Consider the following 11,991-nt stretch of genomic DNA (forward strand, 5'->3'; position numbering starts at 1 on the left):
CTAAATATGGACACGTTTCGTTTAGATTGTTATTCTCCTTTTCAGTTCTGTTTTAATTTGTTTAAAAGCTGTCTCAGTGGAAAACAAAATATTTTAAATTGTCATTTGACAACGGGTTTTCTATATTTGTTCTCCATCTTCTCCCACCGCCAGCCACTGGGCTTCCTCTCATATTTGGTGGTGGGTGAAAAAGCCAACAGGATGCTTCAGATTTGCACATCCGGTGAAACATCTGGCTCATTGTTCTATCTGTGCCCATACAATGAATTGTGTAGGAAATACAGTGCGTCACTTCTTGTTTTCTCATGCACAGAAATAGCTGGGTGGCTAACCCCTGCATAAAATGTATCTATCTATTCATGTGTTGAATATATTTATGTTTCCTGTAAACATTAAATAACAATAGCCTGCTCAGAGGACATAGTTTGTCACCTATCCAGTAACGTAATTTAACTAGCAGATTGACTCCTTGATCAGACCGACAGCATCATTGATTCAAGGCTGGGTAATAAATTCTGCAGTCAAATTTTTTCAACATTAGTGCTGAATGATTAACCGAAAAGTCTGTTATTTTGGGGGTTGTAAATAACCAATTGACCTACATTGGTGAAATTATTTGAATTCCATTTCGTAGGTTTTTTTTTTTCTGTGAGCTTGATGCTAAATTTATGTAAAGATAAATCAGATCAATCTCAAACCGTGCGATGTAGTAGGGAGTTGAAGTTTCAAACAAACCAATATTCTACATAGTTTAGCACAGAAAACGTGGTAATCCACTACAATGACCGTAATCCATTGCGTGCTCACTTACTGTCGGGTCTGTGTGGAGCAGACAGAGAAAAAATAAAGTTTGAGGGACAGAAAACAGTTGCTTTGCATGGTATCAGTAAAATAAAAAATACCTTAGTAGAAAATTACTCAAGTAAAAGTGAGTCACTCAATAAAATACTACTTTAGTAAAAGTCAAAGTATTCGGTTTTAAATACTAAAGTAAATGTAATTGCTAAAATATACTTAAGTATCAAAAGTAAAAGTATAATCTTACATTCCTTATATTAAGCAAACCAGACAACACAATTTTCTAGTTTTTAGTTATTTACGGATAGCCAGGGGCACTCAAACACTCAGACATAATTTACAAATTAAGCATTTGTGTTTAGTGAGTCTGCCAGATAAGAGGCAGTAGGGATGACCAGGGATGTTCTCCTGATGTGTGAATTGGACCATTTTCCTGTTCTGCTAAGCATTCGAAATGTAACGAGTACTTTTGGGTGTCAGGGAAAATGTATGGAGTAAAAATACATTGTTTTATTTACAGTGGCTTGCAAAAGTATTCACCCCCTTGGTATTTTTCCTATTTTGTTGCCTTACAACCTGGAATTAAAATAGATTTGAGGGGATTTGTTGATTTACACAACATGCCTACCACTTTGAAGATGCAAAATATTTTTCACTGTGGAACAAACAAGATATAAGACAAAAAAACAGAAAACTTGAGCGTGCATAACTATATACACCCCCCCCCCCCCCCTCCCAAAGTCAATACATTGTAGAGGCACCTTCTGCAGCAATTACAGCTGCAAGTCTCTTGGGGTATGGCTCTAAAAGCTGGGCACATCTAGCCACTTGGATTTTTGCCCATTCTTCAAGGCAAAACTGCTCCAGCTCCTTCAAGTTGGATGGGTTCCACTGGTGTACAGCAATCTTTAAGTCATACCACAGATTTTCAATTTTATTGAGGTCTGGACTTTGACTAGGCCATTCCAAGACTTTTAAAATGTTTCCCCGTAAACCACTAGCGTGTTGCTTTAGCAGTATGCTTAGAGTCATTGTCCTGCTGGAAGGTGAACCTCCGTCCCAGTCTCAAATCTCTGGAAGATGTAAATAGCTTTCCCTCAAGAATCTCCCTGTATTTAGCGCCATCCATCATTCCTTCAATTCTAACCAGTTTCCCAGTCCCTGCCGATGAAAAACATACCCACAGGGATGGTTAGTCTCGGGGTGATGAGAGGTGTTGGATTTGCCCCAGACATAGCGTTATCCTTGATGGCCAAAAAACTACATTTTAGTCTCATCTGACCAGAGTACCTTCTTTCATATGTTTGGGGAGTCTCCCACATGCCTTTTGGAGAACACTAAACGTTTTTGCTTGTTTTTTTCTTTAAGCAATGGCTTTTTTCTGGCCACTCTTCCGTAAAGTGTACAGCTTAAAGTGGTCCTATGGACAGATACTCCAATCTCAGCTATGGAGCTTTGCAGCTCCTTCAGGGTTATCTTTGGTCTCTTTGTTGCCTCTCTGATTAATGCCCTCCTTGCCTGGTCCGTGGGTTTGTGGGTGGCCCTCTCTTGGCAGGTTTGTTGTGGTGCCATATCCTTTCCATTATTTAATAATGGATTTAATGGTGCTCAGTGGGATGTTCAAAGTTTCAGATATGTTTTTATAACCCAACCCTGATCTGTACCTCTCCACAACTTTGTCCCTGACCTGTTTTGAGAGCTCCTCGGTCTTCATGGTGCTGCTTGCTTGGTGGTCCCCCTTGCTTAGTGGTGTTGCAGACTCTGGGGCCTTTCAGAACAGGTGTATATATACTGAGATCATGTGACAGATCACGTGACACTTAGATTGCACACAGGTGGACTTTATTTAACTAATTATGTGACTTCTGAAGGTAATTGGTTGCACCAGATCTTATTTAGGGGCTTCATAGCAAAGGGGGTGAATAAATATGCACGCACCACTTCTCTTTTTATAATTTTTTGAAATAAGACATTTGTTTTATTTCACTTCACCAGTTTGGTATATTTTGTGTATGTCCATTACACAAAATCCAAATTACAGGTTGTAATGCAACAAAATAGGAGCAACGCCAAGGGGGTGAATACCTTTGCAAGGCACTGTAGGAATGTAGTGGAGTAAAAGCTGTCAAAAATATAAATAGTAAAGTAAAGCACAAATACCCCCCCAAAACTACTTGAGTAGCACTTTTTACTTAAGTACTTTACACCACTGGTATCACTACCTAAAAATACATGATCTAAGTGTTTGATACTTTGTCATTCATCAGTCATATAAAAAGCATGCCTTTTTTACTTTGAAGAACTACTAAAATAGTGAATTTGTCAGACAGCATAGGCAGCAGCTCTATAGAGATGAGATGACTTAGAATGAAAAAATGTATGTATCAAATAAAACAAATAATGTGAATAAATTATGGTTAATAAGTGATAAGCAGTAATGGGCAGTCACTACTTTTGTTTTATTTTGTTATAGCATTCAACCCACATAATGCATAGTGCATTTACTGTCTACAAAATTATCGAAATTGAAAACAGTGATTATTTTAATAATTGAACATAAACGACCACAAAAAGCACCAATTGTTCAGCACTATTCATTATGTAATCCAACATTTTTACTGGATGTGTGCCCTCCAAGGACCATTCATGGCTGCACCCCTGCCGAGTCATGTGAAATCCATAGATTAAGGCCCAATTTATTTATGTTGACTGCTTTCCTTATATGATCTGTAACTCAGTAAAATCTTTGAAATTGTTGCATGTTGCGTTTTTATTTTTGTTCAGTATACTTCTGGTGTACCAAACAAAACTCAATGACTGTCGGTGTGATTAAAAGAAGCTTGAGGCAGCAACTAAGCAAGCCACCTAGCTAGTCAACCTCGGTAGGTAGCTAGCTAAACGCTGCATCAACCTTTCGCTTGACTTTTCTCTTCAAAACAAAGTGCCATTGAAGTGTCATCCTCACAACTAACAAAATAAAACATCAAGTTGCGAAGAGTGGCGGTCCAGGCTAGTTGAGGTTAAAGTGGAAATGGTGCTCTCTGCTGGTGGCAGAAAAACAGACCATGTGTACTGGATATTTAAAAATCATTAGTTTTTTTTGTGTCAACAAATGACTCGATAGAAGTTGTACTCCATTCCATTCCTTTGTCATGTTACACCAAATCTGTTTATTTAAAAAAGGTGCATCCAGATAACTATACTATTCATTACCACTTTGTTGATTTGGTCTGTCTATAGTTAATATACAGGTACTCAGTTACAACTGAGAGAGAATTAGTCGTTTTCAACGTTATTACGAACAATGCAATGATGTTCAAACAATGTTTTTTCAGCAACAGTAACTGAGTGATGCAAGTGCTTTATCATAGGAGTCCAACAGAGGGAGTATGTGTTGCTTGTGGCCATGGTCCCTAAAATGTTTTTGCACTATGACCCACCCAAAGGGGTGCCACAACTGAGTCTTTATTCTCATCCATGCTTTCCCACTCTACTGCACATATTATGCATATATATATTTTTTAAAATAAATTATGTAAAATATAACATCTCATCTTGTACAATGAGTTCCAAATATTTGCGCAGCTTTGGCATCATTGCTTTATAGCATATTTTATATGCACAACAGGACACCAAAAATGCATAGTATTTAAAAAATACACTAACAACAAGAGCAGAACTACAGCCCAATACAGTAATTACAGATACATTTAGGTGGGATGCACAACCAGTACATAGCACTTATGCTAATCTCCATATAACCCAAGCCCACTCATGTGGTTTTGGAATTGTGTGCCAAGCTGAAGCCCGCCCCTCATTGTGAGGGACCTGCTGTTGGGTTGGCCCAGTCAGTCCCTGACACTCTGAGGCTTGGTTAAGGAGGTTACTATGGTGAATAAGTCCCATCTGTAGAGTCTACAGAGGATATCTGAATGTCTAGCATCTGTTTGATGCTACAGAGCCCTGTACAGTTTTAATATAAATGTCTTCTGTGAATTCATAAGGGCAGACAAATTTAAAAGACTAATAGAAAATATCTATATTTATTTGATGGTGGTTCTAATCAGGGCTCTCCAACCCTGTTCTTGGAGAGCTACCATCCTGTAGCACTGTAGTAACCTAGCACACCTGAGTCTAATAATTAGCTGGTTTAAAAAAAGGAACTAGGTTAGTTACAACTAGGGTAGGAGCATAAACCTACAGGAGGGTAGTTCTCCAGAAACAGGGTTGGAGACACTTTAATTGAGGATGACGGGCTCGTGGTGATGGCTAGAGTGGAACGATATCAAATACATCAAACAGTTTCAATGTGTTTGATACCATTCCATTTGCTCCGTCCTGGCCATTATTATGAGCCATCCTCCAGTGTGTTCTATATGATCTTATGCTGAATCACACTGTCTGCGTTTACACATACAGCCAATTCTGCTATTTTTTCACAACAGAACTTTTTCAGAGCTGATCTGATTGATCAAAAGACCCATTAGTGAAAAAATATCAGAATTGGGCTGCCTGTGTAAATGCAGCCATAGTCCTTTATCTGGCTTCGGTACACTGGCAATTGTGTTTGGCATGGTGCACTGGGGAAGCGGAGACTCTTTGTGCTATGGCGATGGGCTTGTCCTGTCTGCGGTGAATGGCCAGCTGGATAAGGCTCTGCCGAAAGTGGTGTAGGGCTTCTTAACCACCAACTGTTTGGTCCTCTTGAAGAATATTTCCTGGTACTGCACATCTCCTGGAAAAGACATGGTTGTGATGTTAGCATTTTACACTTTGTGGAAGGGATGTAGGGCAACACGGCCTTTGGTGGTAAAGGTATCAACGGAATGGGACCGGCTAGCATATTGTTTAGGGAACATTGGGAGCTGCTTTTGAGAGGAAAGTGAATGTGCTGGGGCGGGCTCAAGGAAGTGTGAAAAGTCTTTGAAAGGCAGTATTCAACACAGTATGAATTGTTGTGTATGGGAGATTGAGGAGAAATGGTACCTCAATCGCTCTCGCTTTGGGGGGGTATCTGTACTTTACTATTTAGATTTTACAGCTTTTACTCCACTACATTTCTAAAGAAAGTAATGTACTTTTTACTCCCAAAATTTTCCCTCACACCAAAAAGTATTTGTTACATTTCGAATGCTTAGCAGAACTGGAAAATTGTCCAATTCACACACATCAAGAGAACATCCCTGGTCATCCCTACTGCCTCTGAACTGGCAGACTCAAACACATGCTTCATTTGTAAACATTGTCTGAGTGTTGGAGCGTGCCCCTGGGTAACCGTAAATAAAAATTCTGTCTGGTTTTCTTAATATAAGGAATTTGAAATGATTTATACTTATACTTTTGATACTTAAGTATATCTAAAACCAAAATACTTTTACTCAGGTAGTATTGTAAGCACAACCAAAACCCCCTTCCTCATCTCAAAGTACTGTCTGTAAACATCCCCCAGCCCATTGACTTTGACAAATCATTCTTGTCAATAGTAGCCCTTTGCAGGGGAATTTTGTAGACATGTCTTTGTATTGTATTTTCTGCAGAGAGAAGAATGAGGTGGTTGTGTCATTACTGTTGTGTCACTCCCTCATGCTTGTGTACCCAAAATGCCCCTGCTTTGGGGTATTTTAACAGCAGGACACTGTGGAATGACTCCAGATAACCAGTTTTATAAAAAATAAAAAAGGTCAAAAGAGAGGAGGGGTAGACTATGGTCTGGAAGGTATTCTGTGGTCCTCAGGCTACCTCTAACCACCGGTAACACCATAACACAAACACTACCCAATTCATGTTAATACCATACTTACTGTAAATTGAGCTATCTTAGCCAACTTACCTTCACCTTGTGCTGAGCTGGGGGTTGGAAGCGCATCATGGTGTAAGATTCTATACCACCTGCAACAAAATATAGAATACACAACTTAACCACCCCACCAATTGTATCTCTATTAGACTGGCTAACTAAGCATACCTAACATGGACATTTCAATAGTCAGTTTGCTGTTAGCTAACTATATTAGCGTCACTAAATTGGCACCACGAGTGTTAGCCAACTATAAACGGTTTATACACATTCATCATTAATACCAACACGCAAACAAAGCGTGAGTTAGCTATATCGACAATTTTTAATAACATGGTGTTTACCACACACGGGTGAATGGGTCGCTACCAAATTAAAATACCAAATAAGAGTAACATTAGCTAGCATCAGAACGAACAAACATGTTCACCCTGCTGAAGGTAACTTAGCTAGCTACCAGTCTAGCAGTGATTACCATGGCAGCCATACGCGTAATTGATTGAGTGTATACCAAAAGATAACTTAGCGATATGATTTAACGTTAGCTGATGGCTTCCAGAGTTCAATAGGACTGTAACGTTAGCTAGCTAACTTACCCAGCTAGTCCAACTAGGCTAGCTGACGTTAGGTTACTTCTAATTGAGAATCTTCCATTTTGTTGTGAAGGAAAGTATATCGATGGTATCGCATCACTTCTCAGCTGTCGTCGAAATACATCACCCATCAGTTCAGCCTGAAAATCCATCTGATAATGGTCCCATCATTATTGATAACCGTAACTACTTGCAGAATCTAATTAGCACAGCCAGCCACATAACACCACACGGACATGATGACAAACTAACATTTAAAAAATATATATATTTTGTTTAGAGAAATTGAGATTACTGTGGTGATCTTCTTCTATGGTATAATGGCGTTCGTAACAATTACATGTGCATTCTGCCACCTACAATGCGGGTGGATAATGATAACCAAAAAATTTAACGTTTGGGTAAAAATAAAATATCATACTAACTACCCCAAAAAATAAATTAACCAAACAAAATCAATCTGCTTTTCTGTAAAACCCTCATTCTAATCAGGTCCCAACCCCGGCTCAGGATCCTCCTGTGAGGGCGGGAGATTTCCTAGCGACAAAGGTCATTGTAGTGTTTCTGTCTTGGAGCCCCAAAACATAGCAGCTTTTATTTTATTTGTATTTGTTCTGTTTTGGGACAATGAGGTTATCACTGTCTATTCAACCATACAGGGTATGTGATATGGTTTTTCTTTATTATTACTATTTTTTACTATTTTCTACATTGTATAATAATAGCGAAGACATCAAAACTATGAAATAACACATATGGAATCATGTAGTAACCAAAAATGTGTTAAACAAATCAAAATATATTTGATATGAGATTCTTCAAAGTAGAAGAATCTTGCAGTTACCAAAAAAGTGTAAAACAAATGTATTTTATTTCACCTTTATTTAACCAGGTAGGCTAGTTGAGAACAAGTTCTCATTTACAACTGCGACAAGGCCAAGATAAAGCAAAGCATTGTGACAAAAACAACAACACAGAGTTACACATGGGATAAACAAACGTACAGTCAATAACACAATAGAAAAATATATCTACAGTGTGTGAAAATGTAGAAGATTAGGGTGGAAAGGCAATAAATAGGTCATAGTGGCAAAATAATTACAATTTAGCAATTAACGCTGGAGTGATAGATGTGCAGATGATAATGTGCAAGTAGAGACGCTGGGGTGCAAAAGAGCAAGAAGATAAATAACAATATGTGAATGAGGTAGTTGGGTGTGCTATTTACAGATTGGCTGTGTACAGGTACAGTGATCGGTAAGCTGCTCTGACAGCTAATGCTTAAATTTAGAGGGAGATATGGGTCTCCATCTTCAGTGATTTTTTGCGATTTGTTCCAGTCATTGGCAGCAGAGAACTGGAAGGAAAGGCGGCCAAAGGAGGTGTTGGCTTTGGGGATGACCAGTGAAATATACCTGCTGGAGCGCGTGCTACGGGTGGTGTTGCTATGGTGACCAGTGAGCTGAGATAAGGCGGGGCTTTACCTAGAAAATACGTATAAATGACCTGGAGCCAGTGGGTTTGGCGACAGATATGGAGCAAGGCCAGCCAACAAGAGCATACAGGTTGCAGTGGTGGGTAGTATATGGGGCTTTAGTGACAAAACGGATGGCACTGTGATAGACTACATCCAATTTGCTGAGTAGAGTGTTGGAGACTATTTTGTAAATGACTGCCTAAGTCAAGGATCGGTAGAATAGTCAGTTTTACGAGGGTATGTTTGGCAGCATGAGTGAAGGAGGCTTTGTTGCGAAATAGGAAGTCGATTCTAGATTTAATTTTGGATTGGAGATATTTAATGTGAGTCTGGAAGGAGAGTTTACAGTCTAACCAGACACCTAGGTATTTGTAGTTGTCCACATATTCTAAGTCGGAACCCTCCAGAGTAGTGATGCTAGTCGGGCGTGCAGGTGCAGGCAGCGATCGGTTGAAGAGCATGCGTTTAGTTTTACAAGCATTTAAGAGCAGTTGGAGTCCACGGAAGGAGTGTTGTATGGCATTGAAGCTCGGTTGGAGGTTTGTTAACACAGTGTCCAAAGAAGGGCCAGATGTATACAGAATGGTGTCGTCTGCGTAGAGGTGGATCAGAGAATCACCAGCAGCAAGAGCGACATCATTGATATATACAGAGAAAAGAGTCGGCCCGAGAATTGAACCCTGTGCTACCCCCATAGAGACTGCCAGAGGTCTGCCAACAGATTTGACACTCTGAACTCTATCTGAGAAGTAGAAAGAGGATCCAGATTTTCTAGCCCAACTGATTTGCAGGAGTCCAGATTTTGCAGCTCTTTCAGAACATCAGCTATCTGCATTTGGGTGAAGGAGAAGCGGGGGGGCTTGGGCAGGTTGCCGCGGGGGTTGCAGAGCTGTTGGTCGAGGTAGGGGTAGGGGTAGCCAGGTGGATAGCATGGCCGGCCGTAGAAAAATTCTTAATGAAATTCTCGATTATCGTAGATTTATCGGTGGTGACAGTGTTTCCTAGCCTCAGTGCAGTGGGCAGCTAGGAGGAGGTGATCTTATTCTCCATGGACTTTACAGTGTCCCAAAACGTTTTGGAATTAGTGCTACAGGATGCAAATTTCTGTTTGAAAAAGCTAGTCTTTGCTTTCCTAACTGACTGTGTATATTGGTTCCTGACTTCCCTGAAAAGTTGCTATTCGATGCTAATGCAGTATGCTACAGGATGTTTTGTGCTGGTCAAGGGTAGTCAAGTCAGCAGTGAACCAGAGGCTATATATGTTCTTAGTTCTACATTTTTTGAATGGGGCATGCTTATTTAAGATGGTGAGGAAAACACTTTTAAAGAACAACCAGGCATCCTCTACTGACGGGATGAGGTCAATATCCTTCCAGGATACCGGGCCAGGTCGATTAGAAAGGCCTGCTCGCTGAAGTATTTTAAGGAGCGTTTGACAGTGAGAGATTTATTTCTGGAAAGGTGGATTTTTAAAAGTAGAACCTCAAACTGTTTGAGGTAGTAAGACCTTGATTGTAAGACAGAACTCTGCAGGCTAACTCCGCCCACTTTGGCAGTTCTATCTTGATGGAAAATGATGTAGTTGGGGATGGAAATTTCTGAATTTTTGGCGGCCTTCCTAAGCCAGGATTCAGACAAGGCCAGGACATCAAGGTTGGCGGAGTGTGCTAAAGCAGTGATTAAAACAAATTTAGGGAGGAGGCTTCTGATGTTAACATGCATGAAACCAAGGCTTTTACAGTTACAGAAGTCAACAAATGAGAGCGCCTGGGGAATAGGTGTAGGACTGGGGGCTATAGGGCCGGGGTTAACATCTACATCACCAGAGGAACAGAGGAGGAGTAGGATAAGGGTACGGCTAAAGGCTATAGGAACTGGTCTTCTAGTGCGTTGGGAACAGATAATAAAAGGAGCAGATTTCTGGGCGTGGTAGAATAGATTCAGGGCATAAAGTACAGACAAGGGTAGGATGTGGGTACAGTGGAGGTAAACCTAGGCATTGAGTGACGATGAGAGAGGTTGCGTCTCTGGAGGCACCAATTAAGCCATGTGAGTTCTCCGCATGCATGGGGGGTGGGACAAAAGAGCTATCTAAGGCATGTTGATCGGGACTGGGGGCTCTACAGTGAAATAAAACAATAATAACTAACCGAAACAGCAGTAGACAAGACATCTTGACATTAGAGATAGGCATAAAGCAATCACGGGTGTTGGTCGGGAGAGCTAAGAAAACAACGTGTAAATGGCGATGAATGGGCATAGAGGGTCAGTTAGGTACACACAGGACCTGAGTTCGAGGCTGGGACCGACAGATAAACAAAATGTGGTACAGTGTTAATGAACAGACCAGCAGGCATCAGCTGTGTAACCGAGTGATCATAGGGTCCAATGAGCAGCAATAGGTGAGTCAGGGAGCCGTTCGGTAGTCGCTACTACGCTAGGCGAATGGGAGACACGGCGTTCAGAAAGCTAGCGGGCCGGGGCTAGCAGATGGGTCTTTGGCGACATCGCAATGGAAAGCCTGTTGAAACCACATCGGATGATTACGTTGGCAGACCAGTCGTGATGGATCGGCGGGGTTCCGTGTCGACAATACAGGGTCCAGGCCAATTGGTAAGCTAAAAGGTGAAGACCGCTAGCAGGGGAAAACAATGACTAGTAGCTAATATCTAGTTTGCTGGCTAGCTTCTGATGGAGGTTCCAGTTATAAGGTATGAAAAAATAGCAGATCTGTACCACATTGGGTGAGGCGAGTTGCAGGAAAGTATGTTTAGTTTGTAGATGGAAAGTGAGATTAAAATATATATGAAAAAAACGTAAAACACACTATTTACAGACTAATAACACGGGATAAGACAATTAATCACTGTGGCAATAAACGTCAATAAATGCCACAAAATCCACCTTCTTCACAATGAGTGCATCTGTCACGTTCTGACCTTAGTTCCTTTGTATTGTCTTTTATTTTAGTATGGTCAAGGCGTGAGTTGGGTGGGTTGTCTATGTTAGTTTGTCTATGATCTTCTATTTCTGTGTTTGGCCTGGTATGGTTCTCAATCAGAGGCAGCTGTCAATCGTTGTCCCTGATTGAGAACCATATTTAGGTAACCTGTTTTCCATTGTGTTTTGTGAGTGGTTGTTTCCTGTTTAGTGTTTTTGTTTCACCTTTCAGGACGTGTTTGTTTGTCGTTTTGTCTAGTGTTGCATATTTCATTAAATAATATGAACACTTACCATGCTGCACCTTGGTCCTCCTCTCCTTCCCCAGACGACAAGCGTTACAGCATCCAGATCACTCATTGACTTAAAACACTAGCAACTGGTTG

The 11,991-nt window shown here is 40.6% G+C and overlaps 1 long non-coding RNA gene across 1 annotated transcript; it reads right to left on the reverse strand.

Moving 5' to 3' along the window:
• Positions 1-3,236: 3,236 nt before the first annotated feature.
• Positions 3,237-7,677, reverse strand: LOC139367679 (uncharacterized). Its single transcript, XR_011626879.1, has 3 exons — positions 7,192-7,677; positions 6,629-6,687; positions 3,237-5,533 (listed from the first exon to the last, which is right to left on the reverse strand). It is a non-coding gene; the product is annotated as an uncharacterized lncRNA (long non-coding RNA).
• Between the last annotated feature and the right edge of the window lie 4,314 nt (positions 7,678-11,991).

Source organism: Oncorhynchus clarkii, chromosome 16, assembly GCF_045791955.1.
Source record: "Oncorhynchus clarkii lewisi isolate Uvic-CL-2024 chromosome 16, UVic_Ocla_1.0, whole genome shotgun sequence".
NCBI lineage: Eukaryota > Metazoa > Chordata > Actinopteri > Salmoniformes > Salmonidae > Oncorhynchus > Oncorhynchus clarkii.